Consider the following 20,874-nt stretch of genomic DNA (forward strand, 5'->3'; position numbering starts at 1 on the left):
GATATTGAAAAGAGGAAAAGCCTGACGAGTTCATTTTTGTTATATTTATCCTCATTTTTTAACCTCATACTCTTTGGAAGCACCCTGCAAAAATTAATTTTGGCAAAATAAATTTTCAAGTTTTTTTATTGGCTTTTAATGAACTGAACACCAAAATGACATATTTCTGGCCAACTAAACTGCTGATTCAGTTATTTGATAAAAGGACGAGATGTACTATAAATTTTCCTTGATAAAATCCTTTAAGATTTGATGAAATTAATCTCCTTCTATTAGTAGTTATTTTGAATTCGAACAAGATAACTACCAAATTTAAACAAGATAACTAATCTAAACAAATTAATTAATAAATAAATACCTTCGTAATGTAATGTTAAAAATGTAAATATTAACATTATATTACAACAGCACTATTCCTTCATTACTATCATTATTTTACACAAATATGACTATCAATTCAAGGCGTATTCTTGAATTTTTGAGTCACTTAAATTAATGAAATTAAAAGTTTCATTATTCAGTCAGATTTAATCATAGAAGAGAAGAGCCCTTTTTGTTGAAAATATAATTTTCTCTGGAATTATTTAATAATATGATTAACAAGAAAAAAATCTCTAAATATTTAGATTTCATATTTTTTTTTTTTTTCAAAATTACATTTATAGATTGAGACAAAGTAAAATATAGTTATTTGAGACATTCAGAGCCTTTTCCAACCGGGATTTTGTGTTTATATTAAATTGTTCAGAAATAATATTAAAAATAGAAAAGAGTTTATCAATTATTTTTGAGAATACAATTATTTTTGCATATATCACCCATATTACCATTTAATACATAAGTGACTGAACTGTTCACATTATGTCATTTCCTTCTCTTTTTTGATTTTTATCAAAGCAAATCAATTTAGTTATAAGCATATACTAAGTTTTGAATAATAATAAACAAATAAAGATATAGAAACAGGGGATTCTGTTTACGAAATTCATATTTTTTGTTTTTATATCTTATGTGATTTATCGTCTGAATTAATGAATATTTTCATATACAATGAATGGCAACTCAAACATATTAGTTCTTCATTAATTTCCTGCACATAAATAATTCCAGATATTAATCATCGGATATTTTTTTTAATTTCCTTAAATTTCTTTCCTTAAAAATTTATAAACTTGAATTCACAGTTTTTATTTTAAAATATCATAAACAAGTTTTAAATGTCATACACGATTCATATTTCTTTAATTTAATGATGAAGTATTCATTAATTTGGAGACAAATGCTGATTTTCAAAATATTAGTTAGTTGCAAGTCATGATAAAAATTGTGTCTTTTTTTTAATAACAAGTTTATAAATTTTTAATATTGGTAATATTGGTACCAAAAATTACTTTTCCCCAAGTCGCATCTTTCCTATTAAAATCAAGAATAATCTTTTTTATAATTAGATATAAACAACCCTCCTTAAACTATTTTAATCATTAAAAGTAAGATTTTTTAAATGTTAATTTTAAATTACCTATTAAGAACACAGTAAGAAATATTTATTAATTTTTTTCTTCAAAAATAATTTATTGCTAAAAACAGCAGTTGATTATTTAACATTCTATCCAATTAAATATAGAAAAAGAAATACTACAAAATTATTATAAAAAGCAAAAAAAAAAGCATAAAAGATATTTTTGTTCATACTCTTTTATTTCATTATAGTACATATCATGGTTCATTATTTCTTAAATTTATAAGGCCACACAATTTCTTAATAATAAAAAGCTGTTTTTCTTAAACATGATTTTTTTATAGTAATTTTGTTTGAAAGCGATATATGATTTCAACATTTCTTGGAAAAATTATTTTCAATAAAAAATATTTTTGATATATATATAATTATTTTCCGATATCAACTTTTTTACAAAGAAGAACTTAATAGAGAATTCAGATTTGTTTAAATATTCCACAAGTATAACCAGGTTATTAGTAAGAGGATAAATTAAATTATATTTTAATGATGAGGAAATTACAACAACCTTTACTATTTATTTTCAATAATTTTAATTTGTTAACAGAAATTTTCAAAAACGTAATAATAAATTCAAAGTCCTACTTCTGTTATCAAGACATATTGTTTGGAAAGAATGGTGTGAAATACATAGACAGAAAAAAATAACTTATATACTATTTATTCTATAAAGAATCCTATATTCAAAACGTTTTTCTACATATATAATTTAATATGTCAATGATCAGCAAATAAAAAATCCTATTTTCATTAGCAAGAAATATTCGTTATCAAAAATTTATGGTTTGAAAGAATCTAGTTTATTTTCTCCATAAAAACTTCACATTTAAAAAACAGTTTTTTTTAAATATAATTCATTATAACGAATATTAGTAAATTTAAAATCCTATTTATATTAAAAAGTAATAATCCCCCAGAAAGAACAATTTAAAAATTTATATGTATGAAAATTTATATGTAAAAATGAATTATCCAATTTATTTTTCTTAAAGAATATGTTAAATTTTTTTTTCTATGCAAATAAATTGAAAATTAAATTCAAAATATGCAAGTGATATTTAATGAAAGAAAATATATTAATTACAGATTAAAATTCAATGCCAATACGATAATCATGTTGTTAAGTTATTATTTCAACACTATCACTGATATGAATGTCCATATCTAGTCTGATTTCTAGTACAGGCAAGAATTGGTTGATTGATTTCTTTATTATATGTATCAAAAGAGCAGATGTTGAATATTTGTCTAGCCTACGATCGAAACTTGAGTATGTTGCATCTTGATGACATCTTTCAAATAAATGCAGCAACTACCTGTTAAACAGAAAAGTTTAGTAATCTGGAATTTCATTTCTGTTTATTCTCAGTTTTATCTCACTTAACTTTTTAGATAATTCTTTTTAACTATCTTCAGTAACAATAATTATTTTCTCGTTTTATGGTTTTATGTATTTAAATAAATATATCTTTTTGAAACTTTCAGGATATATTTTCGACGCTTGCTCTAAATTTGCGTATTTAAGTTGTTTTCAGTTGAAGTTGTTGGATTCTTTTATATTCTCGTGTAAGAAATACATAAAATATTGTAATAGTCTAAAAATTCGAATTCGGGATTTTTATGAATGTTCATGGACAACCTCTTCTCTGCGTCCGAAAAGCACATTTTGAAGTTATGATAAGTCAAAAGCTGCTTCAGCTAGACGGCTGAAATTCAGCATACAGTCTATTCTCAGAATTCGTAAATTTCTATCAAGTTTTGAATGAGAGAGGTTTTGTTTTTTTCCAGTTCAGAAAAACTCCGCTTGTACTGCCTAAATCTGCGTTAATACGATAACTGCAAAATGAAGAGACTTCGCTGGATAAAATTTAATACACATATTTAAAGTGTAGATATCTATGAAATTTGGAATCAAATCCATCAATGAATTGAACATTCTTCGGCCAGTACTTTTACAAGCATGTAAATGCGATAGCAAAATATTCAGTTATTTCAACTTAAATAAATGAAGTTTGATTTGTGATTTTGTGATAACAATTGTCATTTTAAGTCAGATTTTCATTTCCATAAATTAGAAAAAAAGTATAAAAAATAGACATTCGATTTCCTGGTACTTGCTTATAAACTGAAACCTTTTGGCTAATCGGTTCAAAAAGATCATATGATGATAAACATATTCATAGCTATTGTTTAATTTATTAGAGAATATATGATATTGTTTCGGTGAGACCACTTCCTCTGATTTACTTCAAAAATTCTCAAATAATAATTGGTACCGTGAAAAGTTTTCGATATAGGAAGTCTTTCAGTATTGTTTCCGTTTATTAAATAATAATTACCAAGTACCAATTTTCTGATTTGAACTACGTGCTGATAACTGTGAAAAACGGATTATCTATCTTTTTAGAACATTTCATGCCACTCAAGTATTATTATTTACAGTAAACAGTTATCTTAAAAACCTTTCTGTGACATTTTAAATATTTTTGTAGCAGAAATTTCAATGGGGAAAGCAATTTTAATTTAAATCCGTTCCTCAATTATATTCGCCATTTTGGAAAAACCATCTAGTTAATTCTTATTTCATTAAAATTTATTTTCAGACGATGATATGAAATCAAATACAGAAAGTTGCCACAGATTTGCACAAGTCATGGAAATATTTCGCCAAATTAATATAAGAACAGTTTAATATAAATTAATCACTTCAAATTAATATAATAATAAATAAATATAAATTAATCCCTACAAATTAATATAAAAATAAATTAATATAAATTAATCACTTCAAATTAATATAATAACAAATTAATATAATGAATTATATTAATATAATTGCAGAAATAAATATAATCTAAATGTTGTATAATAAAACCAATGAAAATGTTGTGTTTCTTTTAATTCAAACGAGCATTGTTGCATCGATATTTCTAAACAAAAACAAACAAGAATCATTCCAGTACCCATAAGGGAAGAGAAAAAGAATGCCTGTGCAGTAAATCATTCATAATAACACAGAATTTATCATTCCATTGAACAGACCAACTATTAGGTAATACAACGTATTTTCGAGGTAAATCGTTAATCCGTACTTTCAGGCGATATCCCGTGTTTTTGTTGCCTTATTGCACGGCAAGAGGATTTGCGGTTGCTATTTGGCGTTGCAAGGTCCATAGTTAACTCCGACAGTTTCCGCCAGTTTCTCACTCCCAAAACATTTTCCTCAGAAAATGCATTTCCTCTTGCATTGGAATTTCGCTCTTCTTTCCATTATTTTCTTTCTCTTTCACAGATTTTGCGTTAGATAGCTTCGTTCTTCTTATCTCGGTTTCTATTCCTTCATCTCACAGGAAATGATTAACTTTTCATTTCAAGACAGACCGTATCGTACAGAATATCTTAATTAATTTGTTATCAGAATAAATTAAAGCTATTAAAAATAAATGTATGATATTCTTCTTTTTCGGATTTTTAAAATGTTGCATACTTTATTTTGTGATTAATCATTTAAAAAAAAGGACAGCAAAGGCAAAGAAAGTTTATTAGAAAAGGAAGAAAAAGAATTGTTTTCTTTTTCTAATTTTCTTTTTGTTAGTATAATTTTCATTTTCAGATCAGAAAACAAAAATATTTTGAGAAATATGATATTGTAATGAATTATTTTTGGAATAAATTTATCGCTTCGAAAATTATCGTTTGCATACTAAAAAGCAGTTGAATGAATTCCTTTTTTAAACAAATTTAGCTTATTGGAATAAATAGGAACAAAATTAAAGAGGTTTCCAATCTCTAGTCTGGCACATTGTGGCATGATTATGATTTAAGATTTATTAATTGAATTTACATTATTTTTTACAAAATATAACATTATCGTTAATTATTTTTAAAATAAATTTAAAAATATTTTTTGGATACAAAAAAGTAGCTGAGTGAAAAAAAATGCCGAAAATCAAACGAGCTGTGCATTTTACAAAAAGCAAGAAAAGGGAAAAATCAATCCAAGCAAAAAAAAAAAAAAAAAAAATCCGTTCTATTGATGGAGGAATTATTTTTCTGACACTAATATAAATTTCATAAAATTTCATATATTCACTCTTTTCTAAGTACAAGCAGTATCTCAGAATAAAGATAAATAAAAAAAGACAGTGTTCAATCCTGAATTGATCTGATGTGCAAATGTCAAAAACAGTATTAATATTCGTTCTTATATTTTATTTCTTACTTTTATGCTGTTATCCAGATGTAGCACACACAAATCAGATTTTTGAATTAATGTCTTCGTATTAACAGTGTTTAGATTTTAAAACCGTATTACCCTACATTTACAGCTTTTTAGGTGCCAGAGGAATAGTGTATAAACCATGGTTTGAGTAAGATTGCAAATTACAAGAAATCACTTCTATCAATTACAATTCCATTTCGTGTCATAAATTAAAATCTTGTACATGATGGAAAACTTAAGAAATCGAGAAATTACTTTTTTCTTTTTACATATTGTTTATAAAAGAAATTACTCTTACGGATAAAGTCAAATTAGTTTATTCTAAGAGCAATAAAGTCTTTTTACATAAGGTCACATTTTTCGTTTTTTTTTCAAATCATGGGATTCACATGATGACTAATGTGACATCATATGAGTCACATGATGTTGAAATGACGTTTCCGTCAAATTTCTGACGAGTTCTGAACTTTGAATTCGAATTTTTTTATTTTAATTTTTCAGAAAAGTTGATTTTGCTTGTCAAGTTAAATTAATAGCAGCCATAAGCTGCTTTCTAGGATAGAAATTTAGATTCTATTTAGGAGGATATACACTTTTTAATGGCAAGAAACATTTTAAAAACGAACATTTTACAAGTTGTTTTTAAAAAATAAGGCCAATAATATTTTTTCCCTCCATTACAGAACGAACAGCTTGACTTGTGATTTGAAATTCCAGTTTTTCTTCAGAAATAACATTCTTCTATTTTTCTTCAAAAATGAAATTCTTTCTTCTGAATTCTTTACTTCCGGCAAAGATTAATTTTTGAAAATGTTTGGAATTTCAGCTATTTTAAAAAATGAGAAGTGAAGTAGTTTGAAAAAATGTTATAAGAATATTTGTTTTGTCATCAACATTGAGTTGGAATCTGTTGGAATGCAATTTTGTCATTTTGGCAATTGAATGCCAACAGAGTGGATATGGAAAAAAATAATTCGTCTGCAATTTTCTCATTTATTTTTATAAATGCATTGTGACGTATGTTTCGATTTTGGATGATTCCTTATTATTATTTAAGTTTCATTTGCATAAAATAATAAATAATTAAAATATTTTTTGTTTTGTTCTTTTACCCTTTATTACATTTTCGTTTCAAATTTGTAACAATAGAATTTTGTAGTTGATTTTCTACACATCTTGATGTTCTAGAATTTTGAAATTTACACACTTACAGTCGCTCAAACAATTGAGAATACACCTTACTTTTCCTTCATAAATCCGACTTTTAATATAAATTACACATTAACGAGAAGTGCAAACATGTTATTATTTTTACTCATAGTAAATGATTTAATTTAAAGTAAAAACAAAGAATAATCAACGAAAAATTTCTAATTTGAAACAGCAGTTACACAAATCACCACAGTACCCAAACATCAATGCCATTGAATATCTGTGGGCCACACTCGAAACAGTGGTCCAAAAATACAAAATTAGAAATAAAAACCCATTTAAAACAAGTGTTGCAAGAAGAATGGGGTAAAATATCTTCAAATAACACCAAAAATTGGTATAATCGGTACCACGATGTTTAAAGACCATTATAAAAGCCAAAATACATGCAACTAAATACTTACACTTTCTTTCTATGCGAGATATTACAGAAATTTCATTGGTGTATTCTCAATTTTTTGAGAAAAAAATCGGCATATATTTATTTAAAATGTTTCTGAAACTTTTCAATATAGAAATTTTTCGTTGATTGTTCATTGTTTTTACTTTAAATCAAACCATTTGTTATGCATAAAAATAAAACATGTTTGGACTTTTCGTTAATGTGTTATTTATAATGAAAGTTGGATTCATGAAGTAAAAGTAAGGTGTACTCTCAATTGATTGAGCCACTGTATGTTCTCTCAATGAAAATACATTTTGATATTTTTACTAATTAATTAATTTAATTGAAATTTGATTCAATACGAATGCCGCCCTCTGTTAGCAAATTCCAGAAAAATTTAAGTTCAGGATATCATAATATTTTTGATAATGAATTATAAACTGAACTGTAAGAATAAAAGACTGTCAAAGTTAGAAATATATTCTACTATTTAAATTTTAATAAAAACGTATCTTTAAAATGTTATTTTAAAAATTATTTTGCACATTTTAAATTGTCACATGAGAAGTTATATGAAAAGTTTTCTTCTTTTCAAAGGTAAATTAACTGAAAAAGATTTAAATGTGTCTACTACATATTTACTTTCTTTTCTTTCTCTCTTCATTCGAGAAGAACTGAAGCGATAGGGTAAATTTACAACAAATTAATTAGAATTAACGTTCATCTGTTGAAATAGACAATTGATTGAAGTTTTTATGAAAGAAAAGAGATTTGTTCCTTTTATTTGTTAGCCTATTATTTTGATTAGATTGATGTTTTTTTTAAAATCCAATATTGTTGGAGAGATTATATGTGAATCAAAATCATTAAACAATTGCCAGATGTAAATTGAACGTATCATTTTTTAAATCTTCAGTAGTTTGGAATGGTAGAGTGTATATTAATTAAAATGAAAGCAGAATAATGGGAAGGGGGTAATAAAATACAAATCAATTGAAAACTCATTTTCAATAAAATGAATAAAGATATAGCTAAGTTCTATAATTGGAGCTATATGTAAAAGAATAAAAATATTCACTTTTTGTTTCGCATCAATCTTATTTACAGATTTAATTAGGATTTTTAATTTAGATGTAGAAAACGAGAAAAATAAAAATTAGTTCTTTTTTTGAAATAATTTTTATGTGTTTTTCCACATTTGGTTACTCTTAAATTAATAGATATTTTCCCTTATTTATCTACGAATATATTATTTTAATACAAATTATAACCATAATTTGCTTATTTGCAAAATCCTTTTTGTGACCACTCATTTAAAACAACCTGTCAAATGTTAATCAGTCTTTTCATATAAAACAAGATTATTTATCTGAATTTGATTAATTACCTAATTTGATTATACCTAAGGTATTCTACTCGATATAATTCTAATGAGTAATTAGTTGCAGAAAGATTTAATTTGTGCCTACGATCAACAATTATTCTTAACCTCTTAACTGTTTTCCTTTCATCGTAATCTTATTAGATGGCACCTTTCATTTCGAAATATGCTTACTGATTCACTTAAGAATCCATAGAACGCTTAAGATGGTATTGGATTATATATTATTGTTGTATTGAATTATAACGACTTGGTATGATTTAATTTCAGCTTATAATTTCTAGAGAGGATAATTTCATTTCGGAATGATGCACAGGTATGTCAGTTAAGGAATCAATCAAGATCCGACAGTGCGATCACGTCCAATGGTCACGTCTATTAAACTTTCAAGCCTTTTCAGTTTCAAACAAACGTTTCTTAGAAAACTAATGGGATTATTCTCTCCGGTAATTCCTCATAAACTAACATAATATGACGCCTTTTCTGCTTCCTAATATAGTGAAGAAGAGCAAATATGGATTTTGGACATATCCGTTTTGACTAATTGAAATTGAAATTTGGCGAAAAAGATCTGCAATTTTAATGATTAGATCGCATAGCAATTATATTTATATAAGTCTTTCTATTGTTTAATTATCTCATTTATATGTACACGAATCTAGAGGAGGATAGATGGTTATGATACAAATGGATTTGGTCTAAAATTTGCAAGTCTACAATTTTGATCGTAAATCTATGCACCAAATTCCATTCATACATTCATGCTCGCAGGTGGACGTGCAAATTCACATGCATGGTCACATATGCATTATATGCATGAATGGACAGATATACTTCTTACAGACGGAATTCACAAAAATAATCGATATATAAGTCTATATTTTTGGTATAAAAACTCACAGGAACTATTTTGGAAATCTGGAAAGAATTTAATTTTAAGTATCTAAGGAGTTTGAGCTAAGGAAAAGAAACCACAGGCAATGTCTCCCCTTTCTTTATCGTATAATGAAGTCAAATGGTGCATTTTGTGCTTCGTATTAAAATAAAATTATTTTTTTTATATTTTTATATTTTAAAAATTTTGTTTTCTCCCATTTTGAACCAAAAATTGACATAGACCTAGTTTTGAAGATAAGGACATGAACCAAAATTTAATTGCTCATTTTTTGTGTTTTCAGTAATAGTTTTCTTTTCTTACCAGAATAAACAGAGGACAGACAGTCAACCGTTTGAAAGATTTGATCTAATATTTGGTATCACTTTCCTCATTCCATCAAAAATTCTGATTTAGAAAACCATACACTATACTCAATTTTCCCAGCACTTTGAGTTAGTGTGTTTGTATGCATACACATGGGCAGACAGACTTCCTGTAAGCAAATTTCGTCCAGTATCGATTATCTACAGTTCTTTTGTCACAATTATATACTATATTTCATTCATGAAGTTGGTTGAATTATTTAAAGTGACTCTCTCTACTCATTGATAGAGTAAATGGCATTTTGATGCAAGGTCCCATCAATAAACTAAAGGCCGACTCTGAAAGTAGCTTATTGAATTTCATGATAATCACAACACTTTTTCTTTGCATACTTTATATCGGAAAAAGTTAAAAAAAAGAAAAAATATATATATATAGTTTTTTCTTAAAAAAGAAGTTACAAAATTTCAGCCAGCTTTCGAGTTTGAGAATTATTTTTCTTAGCATGTACTTGTTTGTGTTGCTTAATTTTTTTATTCTCATCACATACCGGACCTCCGAAATCTTCTGACCCCCCCCCCAAAAAAAAAGAACAAATGAAAGTTATAATGTTCTTAACATATTTGTATCAGATGCATTCATTATTTGGTATGTTTTTCTTTTCTAAAAATTTCAATAAGATTGATATAAAGAATTGGATGTAAAGAACTTTAAAAATGATTGCATTCAATTTTCCAATTAATTAAATCTTTATCAGAGGAAAAATAAAAAAGCCTTCAAAAAGCCAAATAAAAATCTATCTGTTATTAAAAAAAATCAACGTTGTGAATGCGTTTTAATCAATGGATAAAGGAAATCCCAAATTGTGGTGAACATTTTTTTGATTCAAATCGTATTTGGAACGGTTTGAAAAAACAGTTGTTTTCAACAAGAAATACAAAATTTCATGAAAAAATAATGAAAAATAATATCTTTAGAATATGATTATTTATTATTGAGATAGATCGTATTTTAAAATTTTGTGAGTGTGTGTGTGTGCTGGTACAAGTTTGTACAGTTGATTCTTAGAAATAATCATCCGTATTTATCGGTTAAATTATTTTATATAATAACTTTATCTTTTGCCTTTATAAACCTTTATGAAAGATCTGTACATGACTGTAATTTAAAAGAGATTCGAACCATTGGACCGATATACTGTAGCATGGTATTGGTGTTCAGACTTGATTTGTTTGGACTACGTTCAAGTAGCTTGCTTGCATCAATCTTGACATTTCACCCTTAATAACTTTTACATTAAACAATTTACAAATAAATAAAAAAAATCAGCCAAAATCTTTATCATTTTAGAGAAGCATTTTGTTTGTATTTTAAAATTCAAATAATTCTTATTTACTAATGCATATTTAGTCATTAGGCAATTTTTTTTTCTATGAAATTGTTTTAAAGGATATTATCTCAATAATTACAACGATAAAATACACTCATAAAATGTATTTAATATCTTTTCTACACATGTGTGACAATACAGTTACTAAAACAATAAGAAAAGTCTAGTTGCAAATGAAAAATATTATTAAAATTAATTATTAATTATAAATACTATTAAATAAAAATATTACTAAAATTTATTAAAATAAATGTTATTAAAGTTTATTAAATTTTGAGAGAAGAATTGCATTTAAATAAAATTTGTATCATTGATACGCTAATTCCTACAATTTTAAAATTGTGTAAAAATGGTTGTAGTACATATATTCCGAAATTATTGCTGCATAACTTTAAAATACAATTAATTTTTTATTTAAAATATCATTAAAGATTCAAAAAATATTCCTTAATGAGCGCCTACTATACAAGAAAAACTATATGTCAGATTTGAAATCTATAACTAACGGTTTGCTCTGTACAACGTTTTGAACAGTTCTCGTACAACACATGTTGTATAACGCAATATAGAGAAAATATTTAGCTTATAGCTATTGTTAAAATTTTTTACTCATTCACATTTTTAATTAAATATCCTTATTTTGTTGCATTAATTTCCTTGATGAAGTAGTAATATTTTAATTTCATTCCTCAAAGACCTTTTCGGTGTCAATTAATTTATCTGAGAGATAGAAATGAATATATAATTATTTGTTTTCATTATATAAAATTAATTTTTACAATAATAATTGTTCTAAAGAGGCACATATAAATATTTTATGCCGATGCTAAATCAAGGAATTATTTTTTAAAAAATTCTTCGGATTTTAGATTTTTGACGACATAAACAGCATGTAATCTTCAAATTCCAAGCATGCGCAGAATAATAAAATATGGCGACGGTAATAGATCGAAAATTTTAGAATTTGGAAAGGAATGAATTATGCCTATGAAGACGATCTATACATTTTTTTTCTTTGACTTCTTTTGAAACTATATTTAAGAATAAACATATATAAAAATACACAGTGAAGATTTTAAAGTTAAAAATAAACACATTTTCTGGAAAATAATTATATAAAAAGGCATATTTTAAGTCAAAAATTTATTCAAAAGACTTGGGAATCAAACTCATCTCTGGGCAAAATACTCTCTAACGTACAGCAATTATAATCTCGTTACGGTCATTTTGTTATACCAGAAATGATTCAGTTAAGCGATTATAAATCATGGAAATCAAAATCAAAGATGATTGAAGTAAAAGTTATTAATTGACAAATAATTATAAAATAATCTGCATCCTATGTATAGAATTCATTCGAACTGTTTTCATGTTGAAAAACAAATAATAATAGATTATTAGTAGATAACTCTTTCAAATTAAAACAAATAAAGAATTAATGAGTAGTTTTTTTTTTATATAAAAAGACTTTCAGAAATTTGTAAATAATTATTAAATAAGAAATTATTTTCGTAATTTTAAAAACGTTATTATTTTTCATCATTATTAAACAAATTTAATAATATTTTTGATTGCTTCAAATGACCATTTAACTAATTGTCTTCAACTCAATTATTTCGTTCACAAAAAGATCCTAGAACTTCAGTTAGATAATTCTAAATTTAAGCGAAACGCATAAAAAATATTGTATAAAAGAATTTTAGTAAATTTGTTATAAAAAGTTTTCTTCGTCAATTTCAAACACATCTAAAAGTTTACAATATCTGTTTTGTGATTATATCGTTATAATGTTTTTAAATATTTGAAGTGCCATTATACAAATGACATTGAATGGTTTTAATAATTTAGCTGCTAAAATAGAAGACAACGGAATTTCATGTATTAATTGTTGCATTGGGAAAAAGCTTAATTATATTTTTAATCAGCGACTATTGAAAGACATAATTATTTCTTTGAAAGATTGAAATATTATGACACTAAAAATTTTTCATTCTCGTATTTTATTGAAATTATCTATTTCTAAGCAAAGGATTTTATTTTTTAGCTTATAATCTTCTGGTCATCAAAAGATACTTTTAAATTATTTCGGAATATTACGGACAAATAGGAAAATAGTTTTGTGATTGCATCTTTATATTAACAGATTTCAATTAATTTTTTAAAGAAATAATTGAGAACAATGAAATCAAAGCAAAAAATATGTGATGTGATGATAATATTAAAATTTAAAAATTAAAATTATGACATAAGATTGTTTATAATCACTTTTCTCTTAACGAATTATGTTGATTTAAAAAAAATTATTACCTTAAAAATTTATCTAAATATTATTAAGCTGATTATCATTAATTATAATTGGATTTAACGGTGTAAACAATTATTCTTTTATTTTTATTTCAGAGGCTTTTTTCCAAATTATTTTTTCATGAATTTGTAAAATTCAAAAGTGTTGAGTAATCAAATATCTAAAATAATCACATTCAACACATATTATTGTTCTTATACATATTTTGTAAACCTTTATAATTTCAATTGAACACACGTTACTCCCATAAAAAAGCAGTTCTGTAAACAATTTTGAATAAATTTTAAGAATTAATTGAAAAGCTATTTCTTAACGAAATAAACAACAACAAATAATAATACTTTAAACCTTTATATAAGAATGATTATATTTGATTATATTAAAGTCAATCAACAACTAAATATATAATTTCAACTTAAAATATTAGAAATTTTAAATTAAACAAACTAAGATAGATCGTTAAAAGCAATTCAATCCCGCTAATTTCACTAAATAACGTATAATATGAATAAATATAATTTACATTCATTATATAAAATTGAATACTATTTTGAATTAAAAATAGTATTAATGAGCTATAAAAGCATATCCATTGTATTATCCAAGCATATCCGTATCATATCCATCCAAGCATATCCATATCAAAACAAATTCAATTTTTTAGCTTTATTTTTCTCTGTTAAACACAATAATTGAAACATGACAAAAATGTAAACAAGTGAAGTAATCAAGTTAATGGCATGAAAATATAAATATTATCTAAGAAAACGATTTTATCAAAAATATTTAGATATAAACAAAAGAAGGCATGGTAATCAAAATGTAATAATTTCGGAATTAAATTCTAAATGTTATATACATTACAAAAGTAATGACAACTTTTCAATATTTTCAATGACATGCCAATATTTGACAAAATGACATGTCAAAGGGCAAAAATTTCTTACCTGCGAATTTCTTCGGCTGGGGCCCGCCACGGGATGCCCTTCTTTCCAGGCCCCCGGGACGGGCGCTTTCACGATCGCCCCTGAAGTTGCCACTTTGGTTTCAGGGTCTCTTAGACTCCTGGACCAGTCCTTGCCGCTCCCAGAAACACACAGGAAAAAAGTCTACTTTTTTTTATTAGTTCTCTTCTTTTGCGGAAAAAACACTGTCCACTCTCAGAAACTCAACTCTTTATATGACGGACACGCCAGTGACCAGTTGCGGAGTGTGCCGGCCAGCGGATCGGGAAACTGAGTGGGCTCAAATTCGGACAACACCACACATGTGCGCGCAGGAGAGAGAGCGGTTGCGTCACTGTTTCCATGGGAACCTTCGGAATGGGGGTGGAAGCTGAAGAGCATGCGCTTTGAATGAGGATGATGACAGCAGAGAACCATCGGTGTTTCTGTCTTCCCCCTCCATGAGAAAGAAACAAATAAACAATGGCAGGGGAGAAACTTTTCGGGTAATTCATAAAAACGGAGAAGGCACAGAGTAATTCAAGAGGTGCGGAGGTATGATTGGTTAAGTGTAATTGGAGGAAGTCGAAGTGATTTGAAAAAAAAAAAAGGCTAAATTAAAATAATTTTTTTTTAAGAATACACTATTTTGATAAGGCTGTTTTAAAATAAAATTTAATCGACAAGATGAGATCAATCAAATATTTATCTCAATTCTCAAAATCCATTCAATAAAATAAATGTATGCAATAAATTATTGTTAATATAAAGATAATAGTTGAACCTTTATTTTTGGTCTATTCTTATCGATAGAGCCGTCAAGTTTTTAGACTGAAAGTAAGGAAAAAAAAAAGGGATTTTTTTTTTAAATCTAAAGATAAAAAAATTCTTATTGAATTATTAATTAAAAGCTGTAGGAAATTTGTTTCATTCTTTCTTGTTTCAAACTTAATTGAAAAATGATGGTAAAGCTGTAAACAAAGATAATTTCTTTCAAAATTTAATTAAAATTTACCGATGTTTTTTCAGTTATCAAGTATCGATAGAAATATCGGACTTTCCCTCATAGAACATAGCTTTCTTGTTATTTAGAATGAAACAGATTATCACTTTAGAAATGTTACTCGTGATTGTGAAAAATATCAATGTTTGACTACTTTTTTTTGGATCATATAGACTTAAATCAGAGTCGAACAATTTATACTACCAGGTAGCAAAAAAAAAAAAAAAAAAAAAAAAAAAAGAATCATGGAGCTTACGAACTGCTATAGAAATTTTTAAGGCGGTAGACTTCACCATAGGCAGATTTCTAACGACTGATTAGTAGCTGCATAGATCCATAGTTAGGTAGACTAATAGACTAACTGCCAGATAAAATTATAATATATAAATTCTAAGAATTATTAAATATAATTTGAAAATTGGTCAATTGATAAAATTTCTTATGATATCTTTGCATATTATTGCAACGATTTTATAAACCAAACTTTTTAATATATTGGATACATGCAAGATACCACACAATCATGAGTTATGATAAATATAAAAGTACATTTTCACAAATATATGAAAATAAAAGAATGAACTAAAATAAATCATTAATATGTTGATTAAATTAAATACCTATTGATATGGAAACTAAATTGACCAGTTTATTAAAAGTGGAATCTGATATTATAATCTATCTAAGGCCGCAAAATATTTAAATCATCAAGTGGACATCTCCATCATTAGAACACAGTTTCAGATATTTTTCTAAGACTTTTTATATCGTTGGAAAGAAGTTGCACTTAACGCTAATGGCTACATTAAAAAACAACAAAGTATTCATCCGATGTTATATAATTTGTATTATATTATCAAGAATCTGATATATGTTTTGCTGTAAAGCTCTTCTTACCACTGGAAAGCGAGATTTATAGATATTCTTAATGCACATTGAATGGATTTTAGGATAATTACTCTCCACCTTGGTGACGAATTTGGATACAAAATGCAGGTTTTGGAAAATTTAAGAATTAGGATCTCTATTTTGAAACTAAAACCGAGAAATTCTTTGGAAAAATTTCTAGAGACGTCATGCATTGTCAGGAGCGTATAGTGAGGTAATCACTCTAGCGAACAGTGATCATGGATCAGTTGTTTTTGGTGAGCGATATTACGGTTTTCTATATCGTGATTTGCTGTTTATTTGTGTTGATAGCGCCTGTAGGGTCTGTTTCTTGTGTGCACCATAGCTATAATTCTTCTCCTTTTGTTTGTAAAAAGAATCAAAGCCCAAGAATCAGCCCGGTGCTTTTCACAAGCAGTAATATTATAAAAAATTCTCTAGAAATTATTATACCGAACAATTTCCAAAGATATTTCTGAGATATTTTAGAGCTAACCGAATTCAGTATTTTCAAAAATAATCTGAAATTTCATAAATTATTCAAAACTTTTACCTGAAATTTTATAAATGTATTAAAATTTGCTATAGAAATTAATTTTTCTAATTCTAAAACTACTCATTTTGAAATTATAAACAGATAAAAGTTTTTGTGCCTTAATATTAAAAAATTGATTCTCAAGATATCTTGTAATATTTCGTTGACCCTTATGTTCATTTTGTATAGTATACCATACATACAACTTTATAAAAATATACTACCACTATAAAATAATTTTTAACTTAGTTGTATTAAACGATTTTTATTACACGATTTTTTTAAAATTTTTATTTTTGATGTTTTTTATAGCGTAAAGAAGCTACCTATATACATTTTTTTTGCTTTTCTTCAAAAAAGCAATCTTGCCACGATAAGGGTTAAATAATGATTGTCTTTGAAATACAACTTTTACTTTCTGTTTGATGTAAAATAATCCACACATAATTTTGACTTTCAAGAAGTTTTAAGTTTTGTGATACGATTTATCATACTGAAAAAAATATGAGTGGTAACATTGGCTGATTTTAATTAAATTTTTTCAGAAGAAGAAAAATAAATGGCCATCTAAAATTTAAATTAACTTTTATTAGTATATTTTACATTGAGTTTTTTTGCATCATTGTATGTAACAAGCCATCCACATACTGAGCAACGGAAACTTTTTTTCAGATTTTATTTCAGACTTTCATTTAATTCTTGCCACCTTCATATATTCCCCAAAACAAGTCATCACAATGATTGGTAGTATAAACTAACACAGCACATTGTACAAACACTACTGTACAAGAGAAAACACTATTGTAAGAAAGTAAAGATGCTGTACGTTCGAAGCAATATTTTTGAAAAATTGGATTTTTTAAAAACTATTTATGGTTTTTAGATGTATTGTCAATTATAAACACTCTATATACAAAAAAATTATTTGGAAATATAATATATTTTGAGAAATAGGAAAATTTGTAGTAAATTTTAATGAAATTTAACCTAAACGGTTAACACTCTACATAAAATTGTAATGCACCTATCCTATTTTTCTTTGTACAAAAGTTATAGAATATAATAATGAATGAAATGAACCAAAATCTAAGAAACATTTTGAGATGCAAAGAAATTATGGGTAAAAATGTACGTATATATATACATTTTTTCCATAAATTTACAACTTAATTTTTCTAAAAACGCCTATAAATAAAAAAGTATTTCACCAACAATAAAACTTTTGGTTCATTTCATTGCCCACAGTATTTAAAACACACGCTGAAATTTTTATGTAAATACCTCTATTAGTTTTTGAGATATCATGTTAACGGTGGAAAATTTTTATAAAAATTAAAGTTTAAGAAAATTGAAGTTAAAGAAATATTTTAGCTAAAAAATTGTTTAAAATTATCCTGGATGATAGATCAGACCTTCCTTTTCCTAGAAAATACTATTTTGGAAAGAGGAAAGCCTGAACTACAAGAAATAATAATAAAAGAAGAATTCGCCAATGTGGTCGAAAACCAGTGTTTTTAACGTAGTCGGACCCCTTAAATCAAAATTTGAGAAAAAGAGAAAAAGGGGAAAAAATGTCATATGAATGACATAGTGTTTTATTTGAATTGAGGCAGGATAGTTTGCGTTTACTCACAACTCCAATTAATGTAACAATTATACACTAGGATTGTATTTCACTTGGATAAGTTTACAATTTAAATTTCAAAAATTATAAACTAAGGGAGATTTTTAACAATCAGGAAAATTACTGGTTCGGGCAGTATATTGGTCCCTCACTTTTACTTTACTAAACTTTCACAGCTCTAAATGGCGTTGCTTCAGTTGCCTGGAATATTACTTCCCAGTTAATGTAACTACAGAAATTGAAAATATTATTAAAAAACTACCTAAAAACACGGCCCCTGGTTATGATGGTATTGATTCCATAGTTATCACAATTATCCACAATAACTTTCCAGAATTATTAATCACATTCATGAACAAATACCTTGAGCTTAAAAAATTTCGAACTCCTTTTAAAACGGGATTAACAGCTCTCTTTCACCGAAAAGGGAAAGAAAAAAATATATTGAAGTCTTATAGACCCATTTTTCTCCTTCCGACCTTATGAAAATTATTAGAAAAATTACTACTCCAAATAGTTAATTTTACTCTTAATCAGTAGCAAGTGTTACGCCCACACCAGTTTGGTTTCACAGAAGGCAAGTCTATAAATCATGCTCTTCGGAAATTGCTAGATGTTATCGAAGAGGCCAAGGAAAGAGAAAACTACGTTATAATTATTTCACTAGATAACAAAGGAGCTTTTGACAGCTTAAAATGTGAGACTATAAAAAAAAGATTAAGTAAACTTTATTCGAAAACAAATACCTCTCAAACCTTAGTAGATATCCTTTCCAATAGCAAAGTGGCAATTCAAACAAGTGACGCAGTATGGAAGCAAACACAAGGTTGTCCCCAAGGACCTTGTACATCTCCTCTTTTTTGGAATATAGTTGCAGATTAATTTTTAAAAACAGAATGGCCAAGAGAAATTCATTTGCAAGCATATGCAGACGATTTCGCATTTGTCATCAGCTGGAGAACTCGGCGAGAATTGGAAAAACATACTAACTTAGCAGCTCAAAACTTTTAAAATATGGACCGATAAAAATCAATTCGAAATATCAATAGAAAAATCACAATATTTACTTATAGGAAAATTGTCTAGGGGACCAACTGTTAGGTGGAACACTCAGCCTCTAAAAAGAAAGTCATCTCTCAAATATCTGGGAGTAATATTAGATGAAAAGTTAAACTGGATTTCTCACATACAAGAGCAAGGCTCTAAGGCTATCAGCCAGTATCAACAACTTTGCCGCATAGCAGGCCCCCGTTGGGGACTACAACAAAGATTCAGAAGGACCCTTTATCAAACAGTCACCGAGAGGATTCTCTTGCATGGTGTAAGTGCATGGTCACTCGCATCCTCTCCAAGATTGGAAAGAAAACTATCATCTATTCAGAGGATCTTCCTCCTATATGTCACTGGATCATATCATACAACACCAACTGCAGCTTTGCAAGTCATCACAGGCCTCATGCCACTACGCCTGAAAGACCAACAAGAAGTCCTTCTCATCAATATCACTTGCTTATAGAAAGAAATAGAATTTGAAGGTTTAAGCTATTATCCAAGAGAATTCGAAGAAAAAGTCAATAATATTGCCATCCACCCTTCATTGTTTGAGATAGAAAAACAGATTTCAACAATAGAGCATTTTGAAGTGGATAACAGTCTAACATTCTACACAGATGGGTCCAAAACAGAACTGGGAACATGTTGCTCATATTGCGCATTCGAAAATGGCATGAAAGTCCTCGAATGGAAAGGAAAACTACAGGAATTCTATATTATGTTTCAAGCCGAATTACTTGGACTGCAAAGGGATATTATGCGAGCTAGTGAAGAAAACGAGACGATTAAAATCTGGACAGACAGTCTTTCAAGTTTGCTAGCAGTACAAGATCCCCATTCTCCTCATCAACTTGTCCGAGACATCCAGTCCCTACTCCCCCCAAACCCAAATATTCTCTTAAGATGGAACAAAGCACATGCTGGTCGAATATTCTAGCAAAAGCAGCCATTATCGAAGGTGCTCCATTGGAAACTCCAAAACCCCGGTGTTATCTTAAACAGCGTCTTCAGAAAATATTTATAAGAAAATGGCATAATCTTTGGGATGATAGAAATAAGGGTCATTCTGTTTATAAAGTCATCAAAACAGTAAAATGGCAACCACTCTCCTGGACTCGTGAAATCCTGTTTGTAACAGGACATGGTCCATTCCCTTCTTTTCTTCACCGTTTCCATTGATCAGAAGATGACTATTGCTCTTGTGGAGAAGTC

At 27.3% G+C, this 20,874-nt stretch overlaps 1 protein-coding gene across 1 annotated transcript in view; it reads right to left on the reverse strand.

Annotated features, from left to right (window-relative positions):
- The window catches only part of LOC129976475 (sprouty-related, EVH1 domain-containing protein 2-like), a 177,078-nt gene extending 162,233 nt beyond the window's left edge, over positions 1-14,845 (reverse strand). The window contains exon 1 of the mRNA XM_056090086.1: positions 14,563-14,845. The gene's annotated coding sequence lies outside the window, so the exon portion shown is untranslated. The remainder of the gene's footprint in view (positions 1-14,562) is intronic.
- Between the last annotated feature and the right edge of the window lie 6,029 nt (positions 14,846-20,874).

The sequence above is a fragment of the Argiope bruennichi genome, chromosome 1 (genome assembly GCF_947563725.1).
Source record: "Argiope bruennichi chromosome 1, qqArgBrue1.1, whole genome shotgun sequence".
In the NCBI taxonomy this organism is placed as follows: domain Eukaryota; kingdom Metazoa; phylum Arthropoda; class Arachnida; order Araneae; family Araneidae; genus Argiope; species Argiope bruennichi.